This window comes from Balaenoptera ricei, chromosome 6 (assembly GCF_028023285.1).
Source record: "Balaenoptera ricei isolate mBalRic1 chromosome 6, mBalRic1.hap2, whole genome shotgun sequence".
Lineage (NCBI taxonomy): Eukaryota > Metazoa > Chordata > Mammalia > Artiodactyla > Balaenopteridae > Balaenoptera > Balaenoptera ricei.
Window position 1 is genome coordinate 94,852,927 of NC_082644.1, and position 22,477 is coordinate 94,875,403.

General features: G+C 36.7%; 1 long non-coding RNA gene and 1 pseudogene across 1 annotated transcript in view; both read right to left on the bottom strand.

The window, feature by feature from the left end:
• Positions 1-22,477, bottom strand: part of LOC132367237 (uncharacterized) — a 248,699-nt gene that overhangs the window by 185,635 nt on the left and 40,587 nt on the right. The window lies entirely within an intron of this gene.
• LOC132367915 (olfactory receptor 13C7-like) lies at positions 5,680-6,639 on the bottom strand (annotated as a pseudogene).

A 22,477-nucleotide genomic window follows, 5' to 3' on the forward strand; every position in this document is an offset into this window, starting at 1 on the left:
CATACTTCTACATGTGGAACAACTCTCACAGAAAACCAACTGGAAACTGGCAGAAGATCTCTTATACAACCAAAGCTACAAGAAAGATCCGCACATAACTGGGTAGGAGACGTTGGCTTGCTAGCAATCAGAGAAGAGAGACCTTTGCTGACAGCTGCCACCTCACTGCACTTCCCAGCCCAACACTCAAGTCAGGAAGGGCTGCTGGTATGCTTGGTGGCTAGGCACTGAATATAGGGCGAACCAGCCCTGGGAGAGGACTCGGTCTAGCTGCAAGGAGAGAGCCTCAAGGGCCTGAGGTATGGCCCAGGCTGAATCTCAGAGCCCATTGTCAGCGTGCACAAAGCAAGGGCAGACCATGGGTGGGTCTGGCAGCAGTGGATGTTGTTGGTGCTCACACCGGGTGGCATCACAGAATCTGTCAGACAGCCCCTGGAAAGGAGTACCCAGGGGCTCATTTCCTGGCAGGGGCACTCCAGTTCCACCCACACTATACCCAGCTTGGAGCCAGACCTGAGGAGGACGGGTCCTGAGAGAACACTGCCACAGAGACAGCCCAGGCCCCAGGAGGCAACACAACTATCTTGATTCCTACAGCCACAGCACTCTGTCCCCCGAACCACCTAGCACTACGTCAGGGTCAAACACAAGAAAGAAAGGGCCATGACCTCGGGCTGCTTCTAAACATCTGCATCAGCAGTGCATAGGCTCACTGTGACCAAACAGGGCCTCACTTGCTTCAGTGCTCACCTCCTTTGGGACAGAGCACACACTTAAGGGCAACAGAGCCTTAAAGAACCAGACCCTCAAGGCTTTTACTCTAATAACTGGGGAGCAGACTCCACCTCCAACAAGGCTGTGACAGCCATGAAGCAAAGAGGAGGTGCTGCCCAACATCCAGTGCAGGCTCTGGACACCACAATACCAATCATACTCCCTCTATCAAGGGGATAACATCCAGCACACTCTGAGAAAAAGCATGGCTAGCACCCATACCACAAACAGCCTTTGCACCAAAAATACTGGACTCACATAGTCTACATAGGGATGCTCACACATAAAAACACCCCTTCAAGACCACAGTAGATTACTGTTTCTCCTAAATTCATGGAGACAGAGATAGTTAAGTGGAATGAAAAAGCAGAGGAACTACTCCCAATTAAAAGAACAAGAGAAATCCCTTGAAAGAACACATAATGAACCAGACCTCAACAGCCTACTAGATCCTGAGTTCAAAAAGGAAGTAAAAAAAAAAAAAAAAATGCTAAAGGAATTAAGAAAGATTATCAATAGAAATGCAGATCACTGTAACAAGGAATGAGAAACTATACAGAGGAACCAATCAAAATTAGACAATTCAATTGTTGAAATAAAAACCAATCTAGAAGCAATGGATAGAAGACAAACTAATGCAAAATGAACAAGTGATCTGGAAGAGAAAATAATGGAAATCACCCAGTCACAACAGCAGACAAATGAAAAAAAAAAAAAAAAAAAGCAACATATAAGATCTATGAAATAATATAAAGTGTGCCAACCAAAGCATAATGGGTTCCAGAAGGAGAAGAAAGAGAGAAGGGGATTGAAAATGTATTTGAAGAAATTATGGCTGAAAACTTTCCAAATCTAAAAAATGAAACATATAACCAGGTGAAGGAATCACTGAGGGTCCCAAACAAGATGAACCCAAACAAACCCACTTCAAGACATATCATAATTAATTAAAATGGCAAAAGTTAAAGATAAAGACAGGATGTTAAAGGTAGCAAGAGAAAAACAAAGAGTCAGTTACAAGAGAACCCCCATAAGGCTATCAGCTGATTTCTCTGCAGAAACTTTTCAGGCCAGAAGGGAGTGGCATAATATATTCAAAGTCCTGAAAGGGAAAAACCTGCACTCTAGGATACTCTATGCAGCAAAATTATAATTTGGAATATGAGGAGAGATAAAGGATTTCTCAGACAAGCAAAAATTAAAAGATTACAGTAATACTAAACACAACCTAAAAGAAATATTATAAGGTCCTCTCTAAATAGAAAAGAAGCAAGAGTCTATAGGAAAGGGAAAATCACAGTAGAAAAGGCAAATATACAAAAGGACTAAAGATCACTCTAATAATCTAGTACATAGATTTTTAAAAATCAAAAAAGTTTTGTAAAAGCGATAATAACTACAATTAACAGCAACAGGATGAACATGAACATGTAAAATAGGACATCAAAATCACAAAATTTGGGGGAGGGGAGTAAAAAAATGTAGATCTTTTAGAATGTGTTTGAATTTATATTACTATTATTCTGAAGCAAGTAGATATAGTTATGGGTTAACTTGAACCACTTGAAAACTAGGGTAACCACAAATCATACAATAGATTCACAAAGAACAAATTAAAAAAAAAGGAACTCAAGCATAATACAAAAGAAAACCATCAAACCACAAAAGGAAAAACAAAAAGAAGAAAAAATAAACAAAGAAGAACTACAAAATTAACTGGAAAACAAGGTTTAAAATGGCAAAAAGTACATATCTATCAATAATTACTTTCAATGGCATTGGACTAAATGCTGGGATCAAAAGACATAGGGTGGAAGACTGGATAGAAAAAACAAGAACCTACAATATGCTGCCTACAAGAGACTCACCTTAGGGCAAAGGACACACACAGATTGAAAGTGAGGGGATGGAAAAAGATATTTTATGGAAATGGAAATGACAAGAAAGCAAAGGTAGAAATACTCATATCAGACAAAATAAACTTTAAAACAAAGTCCATAATGAAAGACAAAGGACACTATATAATGATAAAGGGATCAATACAAGAGGATATTACACTCATTACATACATATACCCAATATAGGAGCACCTAAAACAAATACTAACAGACACAAAGGGAGTAATGGACAGGAATACAATAACAGTAGGAGACTTTAACACCCCATGGACATAAATGGACAGATCTTCTAGGCAGAAAATCAAGAAAACAGCAGGGATCCTAAAAGACACAATAGATCAGATGGACTTAATTGACATCTACAGGACACTACTCCAAAAAAAAAAAAAACAATACACATTCTTTTCAAGTGTGCATGGACAACACACTAGAACAGAAAACAAGTCTCAACAAATTTAAGAGAACAGAAATTTATTTCAAGCATCTATTCTGACCGCAACAGTATGAAACTAGAAATCAACCACAGAAAGAAAAATTGGAAAAAATGAATATATGGAGACTAAATAACATGCTACTAAAAAAACAATGGGTCAACAATTAAACCAAAGAAGAAATCAGAAAATACCTCAAGACAAATGACAATGAAAACACAACCTTACAAAACGGATGGGATGCAGCAAAAGCAGTTCTCAGAGGGAAGTTCACAGTGATGCAGGATCTAGTCCCTGCTATTGAGAAATCAATGAATAAAAATAATTCATAATATTTCCCATTTCTCTAGTACTTTAAAATTTTCAAACATTTTCACATAAAGGATTGCATTGTATAGTCACCTCACACTGACCAAGCGATCTGTTGAAGTTGGATATTAATAATTATAAAACTCAGAGAATGGTTGAATTCAGAGATTGTCTAAGGCCATACTATGTGACTCCAGGTTGCCTTATAAATGTTCCTTACATTTTCATACATGAATATATTTGTAAACACAAATGAATACACGTAGAACAATGTGAATACTGAACAGTTGAAGGGAAAATACTACAGAGTATAGGGATTAGTCAGTGACATAAAAACATACAGTAAGTACCTAGTGAAGTTTAAAACCAAGAAAGGAAGAGAAATATAAGGAAAGAATGAAGGAAGAAGCTTGCATTCAGGAGTCAAATTGGTCCTCTGTACCACATGAAGTATTTAAACAATACCATTCTCAAACAAAGCAAAATAGACTTTAGTACATGATTAGAGGCATTTTTTCTCAGACTTAGGTGCTGGGAAGATCTTCCACTAAGGAAAAAGGACTACAAGCCCTGGGAAAGAGGCAGAGGTAAATATATATAGTCAGTATTCTTCTATCCTTATATCAGAGCTAACTCTGGTAAAGCCTGGAAGTTTTTCTACACCTGTGGAATGTTGCCATTCATGTTACTTTTTCTTCTCTGTTGCCTCTGTTAGTTAAAGTAAAACTTTAAGTGAAAGGATCATGAAAGTTATTTGAGAAAACTTGTTCCATAACCAATCAGGATGGGAATTAAAACTCCAAGGAACTGGGTAGGTCTCAGTAATCTGAAACCTACAGGAAGGAAAACAAGGTAAGGGCTAGTGGCTGGCCAAGAAATGTGAAACTGCCCTGGGAATTAGTGCCAAAGTGATCCTTCTAAAACACCAATCCAAAAGCATCAGTCTCTTTCTTATAACGCTTACTGTATTCTATAGTCCACCTTAGTGGTTTTAAAACTTTTCCTAGCAACTTTTATTTTTTTTCCAAATAAAATATTACGTGGAACCTCAGAGCATATAAAACAGACAAAAGCAGAGCTAGCTAGAGGGTTAGGGATATCAGAGATCTGACTTCTTGGAATGTCCTATTCTACCCATACTCTTTAAGCCCAATAAAGACCCAACATACTATGAATACAAACAAAGGATCCAGCTTAGAAGATAGTGGAGACGGAAAAGCTGTGAATATTCTTTAATATTTCATCCCAAATTCATGTCAGTCTATATTCCACAAGACTGTGTACCCCTTGGTCATGTTTTTGTTTTTGTTTCCATGTTGTTTAGTTGTTTTGGTATTGCCAATAGGTAGCATAATGCCTGAAACAAAATAGATATTCAGTAGATACTGGTTGATTGAATAATTGAATTAAGGAAGAGATGACTCAGTGAATGAATGGAAAGCTCATATTCTACAGGAAATTCATGTAACTGTAGAAATACCTAATCTGTGACACTCTAAACCCATTATCACAATGTTCTCAGAGAAGTGGACAACCACAGTCTCTAGAAACTAAGTAATTTTTATGTCACTTAACAGTAATCATCATTTTCATTCAAAGATGTCACTGCTCATCTGTTGAAACACAAGATAGACCAAATTTCCCCATCAGATGGGGCATCTGCACTAAGCCTCACATTGCCTCAGATAGCTCTGCACAGAAGTATGCTTGCCAGATTGCAGCCAAAAGGATATCAGCCCTAGGAAAAATAGCATCATTTTTTTCTACTCTTGCCTATAATGTATACATAGCCAAAAGTGGTCATTCCTCTCTAAGGTCAAACACTACCCTGTTATGAATTATTTAATGTTGAGTTTATATAGCACTCTGACACTTAACAAGGCACTTTCTACTTTACCTTCCTAAGAAAGATATGAGACTAGAAAACTGATGCAAATAGAGGATAAGAAATTAAACTAGTTACAAGGTACTTCTGTTCACATAAGATTACAGAATTCATCATCCCAGAGTTAAACTATAATAAATTCTGTGAAGGTGGGTGGTTTGGATGAGAATCCTTTTACCCATAGATTTCTTTCCCTTTTTTTCTTTAAGCCAGTCATGAAGAATATAGGCCCCAGATTTCTCTCACATTTAGATGCTAGGAACAGAAAAATGAGAATTTCAAGAATTAATGATACTACCAACCCTCACATTTACTTTGGAACTCCAGGTGAGAACTAGTCCTGCATTCAGAGTAAATGAATTGTTTTTTTAAAAAGCAACATTCACATGTCCTCTGAGGAGCATTTCCGACAGAGTATATTCTTCACAGCTGCCTTCACATCTTTGTTCCTCAAACTATAGATGAGGGGGTTGAGCACAGGAGTCACCGACACCATAGAAGAGAGAGATGATTTTGTCTGTGACTTGTCCTTTGTCTGCACCAGAGAAGTCTTTAGCCTTGAGTTTTGCATACATGAAGAGGATGGTTCCATAGAATATAATCACCACTGTGAGGTGGGCAGAGCAGGTGGAAAAGGCTTTATGCCTTCCCTCTGCAGAAGGAATCCTCAGGATGGTGGAGAGAATGAAAACATAGGAAACAAAAATGAAAAGTACTGGAACCACAAGAAAAATCATATTAGCAACAACCATGCTAATAACATTTATGGAGATATCAGCACAGGCTAATTTTAAGACAGCCAAGATTTCACAAGTAAAATGATTAATGACATTATCCCCACAGAAAGGAAGCTGCATGGCAAGAGACATTTGCAACACAGAATTGACATCCCCTGCAATCCAGGACCCAGCAGCCATAGGCACATACGAATTCTTGCTCATAATGACGGGGTATCTCAGAGGGTTACAGATGGCCACATAGCGGTCAAATGCCATCATGCTTAGAAGGACACACTCTGTGGCTCCCATAGCAAAGGAGAGAAACATTTGCACTCCACACCCAGAGAAGGAAATGGTTTTCTTTGAAGCTAAGAACCTGCTGAGAAATAAGGGAATAGAAGAACTGGTGTAGTAAATATCCAAGAATGATAAGTTACTGAGGAAAAAGTACATGGGGGTGTGCAGGTGAGAGTCACAGACACAATGATGATGATTCCATTTCCCAGCAGGATCACCAGGTACATAAATAGCACCAGCAAGATATAAATGGCCTCAAGCTCTGGGTAGCCAGAAAGCCCCAGTAGGACAAATTCTGTAACAGAAGACTCATTAGTCTTTCCCATGTTAATATTTTCTTTCACCAAAAGGAATTCTGCAGCAGCCAGAATACATGTGCATCTGTTACCACAGTGTTTTTAAGAGTTGTTTGCACCCTTAAGTGGCTTCCCTTATGGGTAATGTGGACCTATAATTGGATACACAGATAGCACAAGAACATGTTACAATCCTCTAAGCTAAGATCAGTTAGACTTTTAGAACACATGAAGGAGGCTTTAACTCCAAAAAAATATGCCCTTGTTAGAAAACAGATTCAGAACACATACAACTGGGTTAGAACTGTGTATCTCACTTACATTATGAATTTGAGATTATTGTGAATGCAATGTCACCATAACATTTTGACCAAACAATCCAAAACACAACTAATGTTAGCCTTAGCAAAAATAACTGTTCTGCAGTTACTACAACATAATGGTTAGATGTAGATCCTGATTCAACAGTAATTTAATCTCAGTGGCAGCATTGTTTTGTGGTTAGAAGAACAAACTGAAAAGACACATTCTTAGAGAAATGATGTTTGGTTATTTCTAATTTGGGGAGAAATATATACCTGCGATATCCTAAGAATATTAATCAAAGGCATTAGTAATGGTTATAAAAGAAAATATAGTTAGATAAAATTACTCTTCTTAGTCTTTTTCAGTACAAATTGGGACATGTAGGTAACTCTACTGTCCTGCCTGATAATGAATGACACGTTGATCTCAGAAAACTCCAGTGCACATGTCTCAACCTACAGTCAAAACAAAAATAAATGTATAAACTAAGAAATTTAAGTGACGGGGGATTTACTCTTTTACCTTCAGGTATGAGAAAATACATATTATCTTCTCCCTGCATAGAAATCAGCTGCTTCCGCTCTAACAGCTGCTCTGCTTATCTTCCTCTCACTGCATATTCAGAAAACCCATAATAGAGAGGGGTGAGTCATTCAAAAATATTCTTAAGCATTAGCGATACATTACAATTATCCGTATCCCCACTTACTGGAATATAGAGTATTTCTATATTAAAGTGCCAGAAACAGAAGTAGCCTTACTTTTTAATGAGATTGCAGGTCTCATAAATTCCATCCCAGTAAATTCAGTAAGATAACTATAAGAAGAACTATCTGCTTCTCACTTTTCATTAATATCAAGTAGCTGCCATTGCTACATTGTAAAAAGAAAAAAAAAAGCAATTAACCACTAGCAAAATAGAACTGACTTCCAGTAAAATGAAAGTTGGGGCTTTTTACAGTCATTTCACTAATAGAGGATCCCTTAAAGGATTAGCCAGTGGAGCACCAAACAACTTAAAGTCATTGCTGCTTTAAGGATATTTCTAATCCCAAAAGCAATTTAAAGTTCACAATGCAGTTTGGATAGAATTTAGAAAATTTCTAGTACTTTTGGGATGAAGTCCCTTAGAAGTAATTAAAACAAAGTTGTTAATACAATTTAATTAAGGTGGAACTCACAAAAAAAAATAAATCTTCTGACCTTACACCCTCTGGGAAGACCAAATTTAGAACTGCTCTCCAGGTAAAATGGTCAAGACATAGAAATTAGAATTAACTATATCTGATGGAAAGATGTAGCAGTAATCTGTGACACTTAGGTCAAAATGACACTTGTTCTTAATAAAGTATCTGCTAATAACCTTTATTTTGACCTCTAAATCCTGGAGGCTCAGAACCCATAAGCTTCATTCTGGTCTCACTGGCCTCTCTAAACAACCAGAATCATATGCACAGTCATTTTAATTTTGCTCACCCAGGCCCTCTGTTCAAATACACGCACAATACCCCCAAATTTATCCAACCTGTCCTTCAGTCATGCCCACATTGGCATGACACAATACAGAGCCGACCACATCAACAATTTCCATGATGTGAGCAAACCACACTTTACTTATGAACAGGAAAAGATGTTCCAACTTGCAGTGGATAATTATTATGACACTTGCCATGACTATCTTTTGAAATCAATATCAACCCTTGAAGATTTCAATCATTTTACTCAGATGTTGTAAAATACTCTTCCAGCATGGAAACAAGTGAAAACATCATGTGTAATTTTTAAAAGAATGGAATAAAATTTGACAACAATGCTTTTTTGTCAGTGGACAATAGTTTTAAAAAGTCGTTGAGCAACATAATCCTAAACAATGGGAAAGCAACTTATGTCATGAAAGATGGTATTATATGCTTCAAAAAATCAAATTTGAAGAGCAGTTCTCGGAGTTGTGAACTTTATGTAACTACTTTTTCAGTATACTGGCTCATAATGCAAATGTTGGACATGTTTTCTCATTAATGAATGTTGAGTAGACAAAGGAAGTAAATAGTTTTGATGTGACCACAGTAAAAGCCATTATTACAATGCAAATGGAAGATAGTCTGTAACTGCAAGGAGTTTTATAAGCAAATTACGCAAGACAAAGAAATATTAAGTAGAGCCATATATTTATAGAAATATAATTAAAGAGGTATGTAGTATAGACACTTATAATTCAGTCCAGATAAACAAGTAATTTTTAGGACAAATATTTCCTATACAATACTTCTCTTCTTTCCCAGTGTACATATGGGAAGGCAATTAGAAATAATTCAAATTTAACTGGGCACCATCTATTTTTATTTGCTAGCCTAGCAACCCTAACTTCATGTGGCTAGGATTCACATGGAATCCAGTCCAAGCCTGGGTTGTCCCACTCAGCACCACGGCCAGTTCTGGCCATTCCCAGGCAATGGAGGGAGTCCTGCACTCCCTCCAGGTATCTGAGCAGTACTACTCACAATAATACTGTGAAGCAATATTATTTTCAAAACGTTCAAATGAGAAACAGAAAGACAGTATTCAGTGTATTTCCCTGAACCGCTCTGATAAATACAGCTTGTATATCTGTTGTCTCAAGTGTACTCAGCCACCACATAAATATCACCTACAGCTATGATACATACATATATATATATATATATATATATATATATATATATATATGGCTGTCCCTTCCAGGACACATATTGTAAGAGGAAACATTTAAGATGTACTAATACGAAACTCATGATCAAGTACCGCTCTTCAACATTTCTAAGTCCTAGACTATCATCTTGTCATCTCCCTTCCTGGTTTCATTCAATTCAGTGTGTGTTAATTGAGGCCTCCTTGTTCTAGGAACCAGGTCTGCTTTTTCCCTAGATCCCATGAAATTACTTTAGTCCTCTGCTAAGTACTATAGCCCATTACAAAAATGGCAAGCTGATGCCTAGGGTTTTAATATCTGGGGTCAAATCCTCTAATGTCAACTGCCCATCTATCCTCCAGAGATTGCCCTGGATTCTCCATTCACGCTGCTCTCCCTCAGGCTAGGCCACACATCATTCCATGCTTCTCCGTGGAGGGGCTGGCATACACTGCTGGAGTTCCCTAACTCCCAGGTCCCTCTGTATCTCTTAGTTATTGATGGCATTCAAATACCATCTTCTTGTCCCTTTACCAGGAAGCCGGTACACCTGTCCATTTCAATTCATCTAAAGACAAACTAACCATGTCATTAAGTATCAGTCACTTAATCTGGCTCACGCCTCTTCTGTTCCCTAAAATAATGTACTCTATTTAAATACAGCTATATTTTATATGAATTGTGAACAAAATTTTGATTTCATGATAGGCCTTCATCACCTTAAAGTTAGATAAAGGCAATGTTTTCATACATTTTTGTTGAATGGGCACAGAACCTCATCTAGATCCTCAGTCTAAAATTTATTTAAGCTGTTAACATTAGCCATAATACAGCTACACTGGGATCAGTATGTTAACTCATTTAATCATGAGAATCTCTCACAGCCTCATTATCATTTTCTCTCTTGCCTGTTTCTCTAACAGGTGGGTTTTGTACATGGCAGAAAAGAATCTATCAGGACAGAAGAGTGACAGATTGATGGAGTAGTAGAAGGCAACAAGTAAATACCAATTAGCCCATTATATAAGAAACAGAACAGGGACATCATATGGGGTCAGTTACCTAGAATTTGAATGGAATATCTCCAACACTAAGCAGTGGAAGGATCCGAGTGGTGGTTAAAACAAAACAAAACAAAAAAACACTACCAATCAATAAATCTGGTTGAGATAGCAAGAGACGGAGGCAAGGGAAAAATAAATATAGCACAGATCAATCTAATTTAACTCAGTTCCAATATAGGTCTCTGTATGAGGACTGTTTCTTAATAAATTTTTAATCTAATTAATCATCAATAAACAACTTATTATGAAAGTAATATATTTCCAGTTTTTGCAGAGAGCAAACTAGCATAATCTTTTGACTTCTTCCCCACTCAAACATGGAAATGACATAGAAATAAGATTAAAAATATATCAACCTGAAGAATAGAATGAAACTGGAAGAAACCCAAGGAAACAGAACGTAGCCACTGACAAGAAATAGATTGTGGGAGTAGTTTTGAGTAGAGTTCTTCCTTCTCTGTTGCACTGCCATGAGGAAATTATGCTTGACCCTTCTATAATCCTTACAAGCAAAGGTACATAAGGCAACATGAGAGTGGTCCAGAGCTAAGAAGAGTTGAAGAGTGAATAACTCACTACAAGTGCACACAAAGCAGCCTACCTACCTAGGGAGTTCCCTCTTTCTGTCTCATCTCACTACACAAGATGAAATATTTTTACCAATGAAGAAAAGGACTTAGAAGAACAGCGTCCAGGAAGAGGTGAAGGATAAGTACCCTAAGAGTTAGGGTTTCCAGATGAGCAACCATATTTGCACATACCCCAAGTGTAGTACAATGGGCTCTCTACTTTTGTACTCACCTGAAGTAGCACAAGTTAGGGCCTGGACTTTTGCCTTTTCCGTATAAGGTACACATTACTGACCAAGGTACCTCAGAGGAAAACAAATTCTATAGAGAAGAATAATGTGATAAATGGTGAACACAACTTTTATAAAAGAAAGATAATAAAATGTGCAACCCAAGATCACATGAGACAGAATTCATTGAACAAGAGAGGGCAAAAATTTTGATAGAGCAAAATAAATATCCTTGATGAGATAAGGAAGTATATTCATGGCATAAAGCAGAAATAAGCAGTTACCAAAAAAAGAATCATACGGTAATACTGGGTATTAAATATTTAACAGTTGAAATAAGAAACTCAATAAATGGGATATATAGCAGAATGAAAACTATAACTATATGAGGCATTAAAATAAGCTTTAAATACTTTCAAGTTATTTAAATCATTCATAGAATGTTCTTTGACCATATAGATTTAAGCTAGAAAAATTTTTAAAAAGAAAATATAACTAAAAATATCCCAAATGTTAGGAACTTACACATGGACTCCTAATAACGTATAGTATGAGGAAGAAATCACAACAAAAAATAAAGCTGTTTTGAATCAAATGGTAATGAAGATACTACTAAAAACTTATGGAATCCAGCTAAAGCCAGGGATCAGAAGAAAATTTATAGCCCCAAATATATTTATTAGAAAATAATCTTAGATTCTATTTCCAAGTTTAAGAAAAGAACAGAAAATCATACCAACATGTTCCATACTACCCCATCTATTCTGCTATTGAGGTTACCAATGGAATTTTTTATTTACATTACTGTATTTTTCAGTTCCAAAATCTCTTTTCGGTTCTTATTTATATTTCCCATCTCTTTTCCAAGACTTTCTATTTCTCTGCTTAAGCCTTCTATTTTTTTCATTTGTTCCAAATGTATGCATAATTGCTCACTAAAGTATTTTATAATGCTGCTTTAAATTGCTTGTCAAATAATTCCAACAGATGTTCATCTTGTCATTGCATCTGGAGATTGTCTTTTATCATTTACATTGAGATACCTGATTCTTTGTTTGAACAGTGATATTCATTTTTATACTGGATATTGTATGTACTATGAGAATCTGGATCTTACTCAAATTTTCTGTTTTAGCAGCCCTCTTCTAAAACCACGCCCTTTAGGGAAGGGAGTCACTACCTCATTCATACCAGATGGGGTGGAAGCATAGGTTCACCGCATGGCCTTCGTGACACAATGGGGATAGGAAAATCCATTGCCAATGGGATGTAGGGAAAGCCCGGACTTCCCACTAGTACTCTTCTGAAATCCTGTCTGGAGGGGAAGGGCACCTGCTACAGCTGGAAGAGGGTGGAAGTCAAGGCTTCCTACTTGATATTACCTGAAGAAGAGGGGGAAGGGCTGCAGTATTTTTCTCTGGTGTTCGCCTGCAATATGGCAAGTATTGCCAAAATGTTTTCTATCCTGCTAAGCTACTCTCCTCTCGGTCCTTTGGCTACAGAGAGTAAGATTTCCTTGGTGCTTTTTTGTTTGTTCCCACTGGTGTTTCCAAGTTGTAGGCTTATCTAGAATTCAGTCTGCGATATATAGAAGGCAAAAAGGAAATCCAGGAAACCCACTGCCTTTTGGTTGCTTGGGTCCCAAAGGCACTAGCTGGTCTTTTTTCTCTCTACCTTTCCCAGTCTTCTTAGGCTTTTTTATATATAATATCCAGAGTTTTAGCTGTATTTAACAGAATAGGGAGAAGCATCTGTTCCAACTTGTTTGGAACCAGAAGTTCTATATCTATTTAAAAAGTGAATTCATTATTATAATCTTCCCTAAAAAATATTTAGCTCAAATAACTCCACCATGAATTATTTCAATCTTTTAAGAAAGATTGAAATTGAAATTGAAACTTCTTTCTTTTAAGAAAGAAATAAATTCAGTTTTACACAATCTATTCACAGATAGAAAATGCAGGAAAGTTTCCCAATTCATTTTATGAGGCTAGCATAAACTTCATACCAAAATCTAACAGGATTATGTTTAAAAGGAAAATTAAGAGCCTAGCTCTCATGAACACAGTTGGAAAAAATCCTCAAAAAACAATTAGTACATTGAATGAAGTGTTATATAAAAGGAACAATAGCTTACAATTAAGTGGAGTTAATTCTAGAAATGTGAGTGGTTTAACATTCAAAAATCAAACAGTAAAATTGTAGTAATATTACTAAAAAGAAATATCACATAATAACATTCATGGAGGCAGAAAACTATTGTAAAATTATTGTTCTTTGTTTTTAACCTTATGGAACAAGTTTCACTTTGCCTTGTCTTGTTTATGTAATTAGCTATCTGAAAGCAAGAACCTTGCTTTTTCATCTCTGTACATCCTCACAATTTTGACATCAAAATTTAGGGAAAGATCTTTCACATAATCAGATCTCAAATAGGAATAAAAGAAATATAACAAATGTTTATAATGTTATTAAAGTACTGTTGCCCATTACTTTTTCCAAATTATTCATACTAACTTCTTGCCTCATGGTTTATCTTTTTTGTTGTTGTTGTTGTGGTTTTTTGGTTTGTTTGTTTTTGTTTCTTTCATGGTTTATCTTTTACAAATGATCTTGGGTCTCCATGTTAAAGTCACATCCCTCTTACTAATGTATATACTTTAGAGGTGCTGGTATGATATAAATGTGAATGGAATTAAAATAAGATTTGGAGCTATCACAACATGGTCAGAGAGCCAACCAACAGGATAAGTGGAGTTAGAGGAAGCAGTTGGGAAGCAATGGCAGTAATGTGTTGCCCATTCTCTTGAGGCTGGGCATCTACACCTTCAGCTATTACAGCCTTAGGTATCCCTACTCCACCAAGGAAAAATGAACCATATTGCACTGGATTTTCCATTCTACAAAAATCGTAAGATTTAATGTTGGGAATGGGCTTTTACTCATTAGGAATAGGGAATAAAGAGAATCATTGATTCTAGTCTTTCACCATTGTCATTATTGTCAAAAGTGGAAAATTACTGTTTCACTCTCCATTTATTTTTTGTTCCCTATTTTCCATTTACAGATATTTTGAAATCAGTTAAAATTGCCTGAAAAAATAACACAGGACAATTCAAAATATACAATTATTTTTTAAAGTAGGTTAGAAAGTTAGAAATGCACTATGCTCTTGAGTTTATTATATATAGTATATGCATATGACTATATTAAAATGTTAATAGTTACTATAACTGAAATGGTAGATGAATTTAATTTCTTCATTTGAATTTTTCCAAATTTCCCAGATCTTTTCCAATAAGTATGTATTATTTATTTAATCAGGAAATTTTTATTTTTATCTTTTTTTTATATTGGAGCATACATGATTTACAATGTTGTGTTAGTTTCAGGTGTACAGTAAAGTGATTTAGTTACACATATACATAGATCTAATATTTTCCAGATTCTTTTCCCATATAGGTTATTACAGAGTATACAGTAGAGCCCCCTGTGTTATACAGTAGGTCCTTGTTGATTATCTATTTTATATATAGTAGTGTGTACATGTTAATTTAATATGTTTTTAATTTATTAAAAAATAAATTATCATTTAATAAGTTAGATTTAATTAGATCTTTGAGGCAATATCCCTAAAGCTTTAAGAACTACTACTACTCTCCACATAATAGTTTAGAGATACTATTTAAATCCCTTCTGAGATTATAGAGTCTCTTAGAAGAAAACAAAGAAGGATTTAAATTGCTATCAGAGCCACTGATGGGTCCTAAGGAAATTTTTAAGGCTCAGAGATTGGGGAATATTTGTAAGATTTACTATTGATACGAACTCAAGACAGAACATTCAGGTAAGAATGACAGCCTTACCAAACAGCTCAAAAAAAGAAGAGAGCTAAGATGTCAACTAGCTTGAGGAAGTGCAACCACAATGAATTTATTATGAATTTATTACCAAGAAGTTGGTAAAATACGGAATAGAATAAGGAATGATATATAGTGATGAGTGTGCTTGTGTCTAACACTACATCCTTTTTTAGAAACTGAAGTCCCAACAGGACATGCTATCTATTGGGTGTGGAGAAGGTAAGAATCCTACACAAAAAATTAAATAGGAAGTACTGGGGCAGAGTTGTAAAGATTTGTTTCAGAAAAAGAAAAAGAAATGGAAATAATAAGTTCTCAATAATTTACTTTTTATATATTTTTTAACTTTTTACTTTGAACTGATTTTAAACTTTCAGAAAATTTACCAGATTAGTTCAAAGAGTTCCCTTACATCTCTCAACTAACCTCCAATGTCAATATCTTATACAACCATAGTACAAGTATCAAGAATAAGATATTAAGGTTGGTACATTATATTAACTGTGGACTTTATTCAGATTTCACCAATTTTCCACTAGTGTCTTTTTCTGTTCTAGGATCCTTTTTAAGGTCCCACACTCTATATAATTGTTATTTGTCTTTTGTCTCTTCCAGTTTGTAACAGTTCCTCAGTCTTTTTTCTTTTATTAATTTGAAAGGCTCTAAATAAAAAATTAAAAAGGAAATATAGACAAAAAGAATTATTAAATTAAGGAAATATCTTGAATATCTATAAACATCATTTTAAATTATCATTTCTTCTTACGATGAAAAAAGGGGAAAAAATGTGAACCTGAAAGTCCAGATTAAATTAACACGGGTTGCGCAATTACTCTGTATCAAGGACTATCTATCACATGTCACATGTACTTACTTCACAACAATTCTATAAAATAGGTGCTATTATGCTAATATTACAGATGGCACATCACATTCAGACGGTTTGTGTCTTGCCCAAGGTCTGTACAGTTAAGAAACCACAGAGTGGAGACTAAACTCTAAGTTCTCTGACTCCTAGCCAACTGCTGTTTGCATTAAGACATGGTACTTTTTCATAAATAAATCTTATCAGCATTTCGGACAAAGGGATAAAAGGATTAGGGCACAGCCTTGGAGATGGTGAGAGCATTCAGGATAAGCCAGATGAATCAACCCCAGGAGTGAGCCTATTGCTCAGATAGACGTTCCCACTAGATAAGAGTGAAAGGCTGTTGCTGTGTTTCCAACAACAAAAAAATTGCACTTGGTTTCCACACAGAAATGTTAGTGAAAAACCCAGAATAATTCTCAATACCACGTAGAAAAAGGAGAAAAGGCCTTTCTTTTTTACCTTTGCCTTTGCTCACTCCATCTTATTCATTAATGTTTCCTTTGGGGGCTCACAGAAGCTTATTTATTCACACAAGCACTGGGGATCTCCTGTGACGGGTGTTTCAGTGAAGAACAAAGTCGTTTTACACACAAAAGGGGAAACTTGATAACTCTGAAATTAGAATTCAATACTTAGTGCTGGAAACTTACTCCCGAGGAAGTCTTCCAGGATGGCTGAGGTAGAGCCCGATTTAAGAGGCTCCTGGGGCAAAATAGGAAACACTGGCTAAATTTATATGATTTACAGACAAACTTCCGTTGGCAAATACAGGTAGACGATAGATGCACATGATCTGTGAGTCTTGATGTTTTCTTTCCTTGCATAGGTGGTGCCCAATGGTGAAAAATAATCTAAGGACAGGGCCTTTCGGGAGATGGATAAAGCTCAGGGAGCCAAGAAATTGAAACTTTACATTTTTTGGAGAAAGAGAAAGAAGCAAAAGTAATGGAAGCCCCCAACTGCTTCCCCAAGGTCTTGCCTTTCTACCAGGTATCTCCTCTTTCTCTTTACTGTATGATACTGTTGTTGCTTTTTTAATGAATCCTATCTGTACCGCTAACCTTGGTCACATTCTAAATGGTGGGCTCTATAATCTTTTTTCCAAGAATTGGGCTGTGTCAGTACGTCTTCTCAGAGTGGATATATTTGTGAGATTGACTGGTTGAAACTGGAACATTAAATGGCCTGATTAGTCTATGAAAAAAAGCAACAGAAAATCTCAAGTCAATTCCAATCCATTGACTGTTCTTTTTCCTTCTTGGGTTTTAGAGACAGCTGGAGCCAACAAATGCTTGGACCTTCTGGCCTCTTTGGCTTCTCCTAATCATTAGAAAGAACACAGAGATGCTAACCTTTGCCCCAGGGCAGTTCCCTATTAAGAAAATTTGTTTTTCTTATTTTTACAATTAAAATATATAGGTTTAGCATAGAAAAATTGGAAAATATGAAAAAGATTAAGAAAAGTTAAATGCTTCAAACCCAATCTGACAAAGAAAACCACAGTTAATATTTTTGTTTCTTCCAGCTACACATATACAAAGTTGTGATTATTTATATTGCCAAGTAACTTGCTTTTATCACATAATAATATATCATGAGCATTTTTCCTTATCCTTAACTCCTCTGCAAGAATACAATTTTCAGTGGTACAACATATGAAGGTATGCTTTCTCACATATCATAACATGCTCCACCACTACATACCAGATTTTCAGCATCCTAAAGAAAAACAAATTACAACTGTCTATTGATTATTTCCGAAAAATAATATTAAGTAATAATAATGATGACAATAACAGTAATCTTTAACTGACTTTTAGGGAAACACCTCCAGAGTTTCATCATTTAAAATCAAATTGGCCCATGTCTAAATTACTAAGAGTTTTTATCAAGAATGTTAAATTCTAGCAAATGATTTTTTTATATCTTTCTAGATGATCATATAGGGGTTTTTGCTATTATTTGTCTGGTATATTATGTTGATAGATATCTAAATAATATTCAGAATGTCTTGCATTCATGAAATTATTTTAATATACAGTTGGAATTGTTTTGAATATATTTACAAATTTTACATATATATTCAAATGAGACTGAACCATAGTTTTGTTCTATCTTTGACAATTTGGGGTGTAAAAGTTATTTTAGTCTGATAAAATGATTTATGAAGTGTTCCATAATTTTTTGGACATTAAACTATTTATGTACCACAGAGATTGTTTCTTGAAAGTATAAATTAACTCTTTACTAAGTAATCTGTGTCCAATGTTCATTTTGAGGATCAGTATCTATCCTTCTCCCAGTTGAATCTCTGGTAATACTACAGAATCTATTATGCTAAGTGTTTACTAAATGAATAAATGAAAGATACTAGGAGAGAGGTAAGCACAGTTCTATGGAAGCACTTAAATGGGCATCCTGCCCAAACTAGAAATTCAGGAAAGTTTCCTAGGAAAAGGTATTAACTAACTAGGAGGGGCCTTTCCAGTTTAAGATAAGATGTTGTATCAATACAAAAGCATAAAGAAGAAAGACTGTAGTGTTCGGGGTAAATTGCGAGGATTTCAGCATGGCTATTGCAGAGCATAAAGAAGAAGGATCAGTAGTGGCTCCAAATTTATACATTAGCATTTATGCTAAACACTCACAATAACCCTGTAAGATAGGTATTCTTTTTTTTTTTTAATTTTATCTATTTATTTACTTATTTATTTATGGCTGTGTTGGGTCTTCGTTTCTGTGCAAGGGCTTTCTCTAGTTGTGGCAAGCGGGGGCCACTCTTCATCGCGGTGCGTGGGCCTCTCACTATCGCGGCCTCTGGCCTCTCTTGTTGCGGAGCACAGGCTCCAGACGCGCAGGCTCAGTAATTGTGGTTCACGGGCCCAGCTGCTCCGTGGCATGTGGGATCCTCCCAGACCAGGGCCCGAACCCGTGTCCCCTGCACTGGCAGGCAGATTCTCAACCACTGCGCCACCAGGGAAGCCCTACATTAGCATTCAGGGGTGACGATCTGACTGCGGGAAACTTTTCTTGAAGCCGTGTTATATAACAACTACACTGTTTTATCTCAAATTCTACTACTGTTATATTGGACTGACGTTGGAGGCAAGACTGATGAAGATTATGGGTAAGCAAATCCTCCCCCAGTATCTTTTCCCTTGACACATTCGTGGTGTGGGGAAATATGGAAATGACATAAAAGAAGATGGAGAGATTAAACTGGGCCTTTTATGATGGGCTAATTCAGTGTTAATGAGATGACTTTTTCCACTTTCTCGTATTTGTCCTAAGTATTTAAATGGTCTCCTTCATCTGGACCTTTTTCTTTGAGCAAAGAAAAGGAGCCACTCTCTTTTCATTTCTTTCTCAACACCCACTCTCTCAAGATACAAGTGCTTAGTTTAGTGCTCATTTGTAACAGAATAATAAGCTCCTTCTATCCTCCTCCAACCTCTTCTCTTCCTTCTCCTCCTCCTTCTACTTAGAGCAGCTGTGCTCAAACAAATCAAAACTGCCTCAACTCACACTTTTGAAGTTAGATTCACGTGCCAACGTGAACAGAGACAGGCAAGGAAGAGCAGGAAGAAGGGAATTTCTTCTGTTAATAAACTATTGTACCATGATCTCTTTTTAAATCTCTCCCAAACCATTATTTAGGTGGTAACTCACTAGGAGGAAGAGAAAAAATATAGAAAGTTAATGGGGAAGCCAGGAAGGCTGCCCTATGTGACCAGCCAAGGAATAAGCCAAGGAATCATGCCCTTCTGTGCTCCAGAAAGAGAGAGCAGGGCAAATGGTTGGTTGCAGGCTGGAGGACAGAAGAAAAGGAGACATTTTCTCACTCTGCTGCCCTGGTCCCAGTGAAAACAATCTATCACAGGAATACAGCATAGTATAAGGCACGGTGCTTACATCCAAAATCTACAGTCTTTCCTGGGCATCATATTGGACAAATATGAAACAATTAGGGCAACAGCTGAGTTTTCATAATGTACTAACACTGTATATCATAGGAACTCATGATATACACGGTGGGCTAGAAAAAGCAAGTAAGGCAGGAATGTTAATTTCAACACACCTAAATGCTGTGTAGTATTTTCAGAGGATCAGAAGAGAATCTGTGATAGGTACTATGGTATTGTGTTAAGAGGACTGACTCTGGATCCAGATTGCCAGTTATTAAATCCTGGTTCTAGCTATATTATTTTGGGCAAGCTACTTTAACTCCCCTTTACCTGTTTGCTCTGTAAAATGGGGATAATAATTGTTTCTCATACTATTATTATATGTAATACTGATAGGCTCGCAGTGAATATTAAATGACTGAATAAAGTGTTTATCACAGCACCTGGACAGAGTTAGTTCTCAATAAATATTAGCTAGCTATCACTGGTCCAGCCATACTAATACTTGCCAGTATTCATAAAATCTTTGTGCCAGGGCTTCCCTGGTGGCACAGTGGTTAAGAATCTGCCTGCCAGTGCAGGAGACATGGGTTCGAGCCCTGGTCTGGGAAGATCCCACATGCCGCGGAGCAACTAAGCCTGTGTGCCACAACTACTGAGCCTGAGCTCTAGAGCCCGCGAACCACAACTACTGAGCCTGCATGCCACGACTACTGAAGCCTGTGTGCCTAGAGCGCATGCTCTGCAACAAGAGAAGCCACCACAATGAGAGGCCTGCACACCGCAACAAAGAGTAGCCCCCGCTCTCCACACCTAGAGAAAGCCCATGCGCAGCAAAGAAGACTCAACGCAGCCAATAAAAAAAAAAAAAATGCTATTCTAGTGAACACGTGAATGATAAGAAAGCCAGACCGCCTTACTGCTGACATGAAGAAAGGTTTAGTGGTCTGAACAGATCAAACCCACAACATTCCCTTAAACCAAAGCCTAAGCCAGAGAAAGGCCCTAACTCTCCTCAATTCTATGAAGCCTGGGAGAAGTGAGGAAGATGCAGAAGAAAAGTTTGAAGCTAGCTGACGTTGTTTCATGAGGTTTAAGAAAGGAATCCACATCCATAATTAAAAAGTGCAAAGTGAAGCTGCAAGTGCTGATGTAGACACAGCAAGTTACCTAGAAGATCTAACTAAGATAACGAATGAAGGTGGCTACACTAAACAACAGATTTTCAATGTAGGCAAAACACTCTTATATTGGAAGAAGATGCCATCTAGGATTTTCACAGGTAGAGAGAAGTCGATGCCTGTCTTCAAAGCTTCAAAGGACAAGCTGACACTCTTGCTAGGGGCTAATGCAACTGGTGGTTGAAGCCAATACTCATTTACCATTCCAAAAATCCTAGTGCCCTTAATAATTATGCTAAATCAACTCTGTCTGTGCTGTATAAATGGAACAACAAAGCCTGGATGACAGCACACTGTTTACAACATGGTTTACTGAATACCTGAAGACCACTGTTGAGACCTATTGCTCAGAAAAAGAGATTCCTTTCAAAATATTAAAGATACACAATGAGATTAATGTTGTTTTCATGCTTGCTAACACATACATTCTGCAGTCCATGGGTCAAGGAATAATTTTGACCCTGAAGTCTTATTATTTAAGAAATACATTTCATAAGGCTATAGCTGTCATAGATAGTGATTCCTCTGATGGATCTAGGCAAAGTCAATTGAAAACCTTCTGGAAAGGATTCACCATTCTGGATGCCATTAAGAACATTCCTGATTCATGGGAAGAATTCAAAACATCAACATTAAAAGGAGTTTGGAAGGAGTTAATTCCAACTCTCATGGATGACTTGGAGGGATTCAAGACTTCAGCGGAGGAAGTAACTGCAGATGTGGTGGAAATAGCAAGAGAACTAGAATTAGAGGTGGAACTTGAAGATGTGACTGAATTGCTGCATTCTCATGATAAAACTTTAATGGATAAGCAGTTGCTTTTTAAACATGAGCAAAGAAAGTAGTTTCTTGAGATGGAACCTACTCCTGGTGAAGATGCTATGAAGATTGTTAAAATGACAGCAAAGGATTTAAAATATTACATAAACTTAGTTGCTAAAGCAGTGGCAGGGTTTGAGAGATTTGACTCCAATTTTGAAAGAAGTCCTACTGTGGGTAAAATGCTATCAAACAGCATTGCATGCTACAGAGAAATCATTCATGAAAGGAAGAGTCCATCAATGAGGCAAACTTCACTGTTGTCTTATGTTAAGAAATTGCCATGGCCACTCAACCTTCAGCAACACCACCCTGATCAGTCAGCAGCCATCAACACTGAGGCAAGACTCTCCACCAGCAAAAAGATTATGAGTCACTGAAAGCTCAATTGA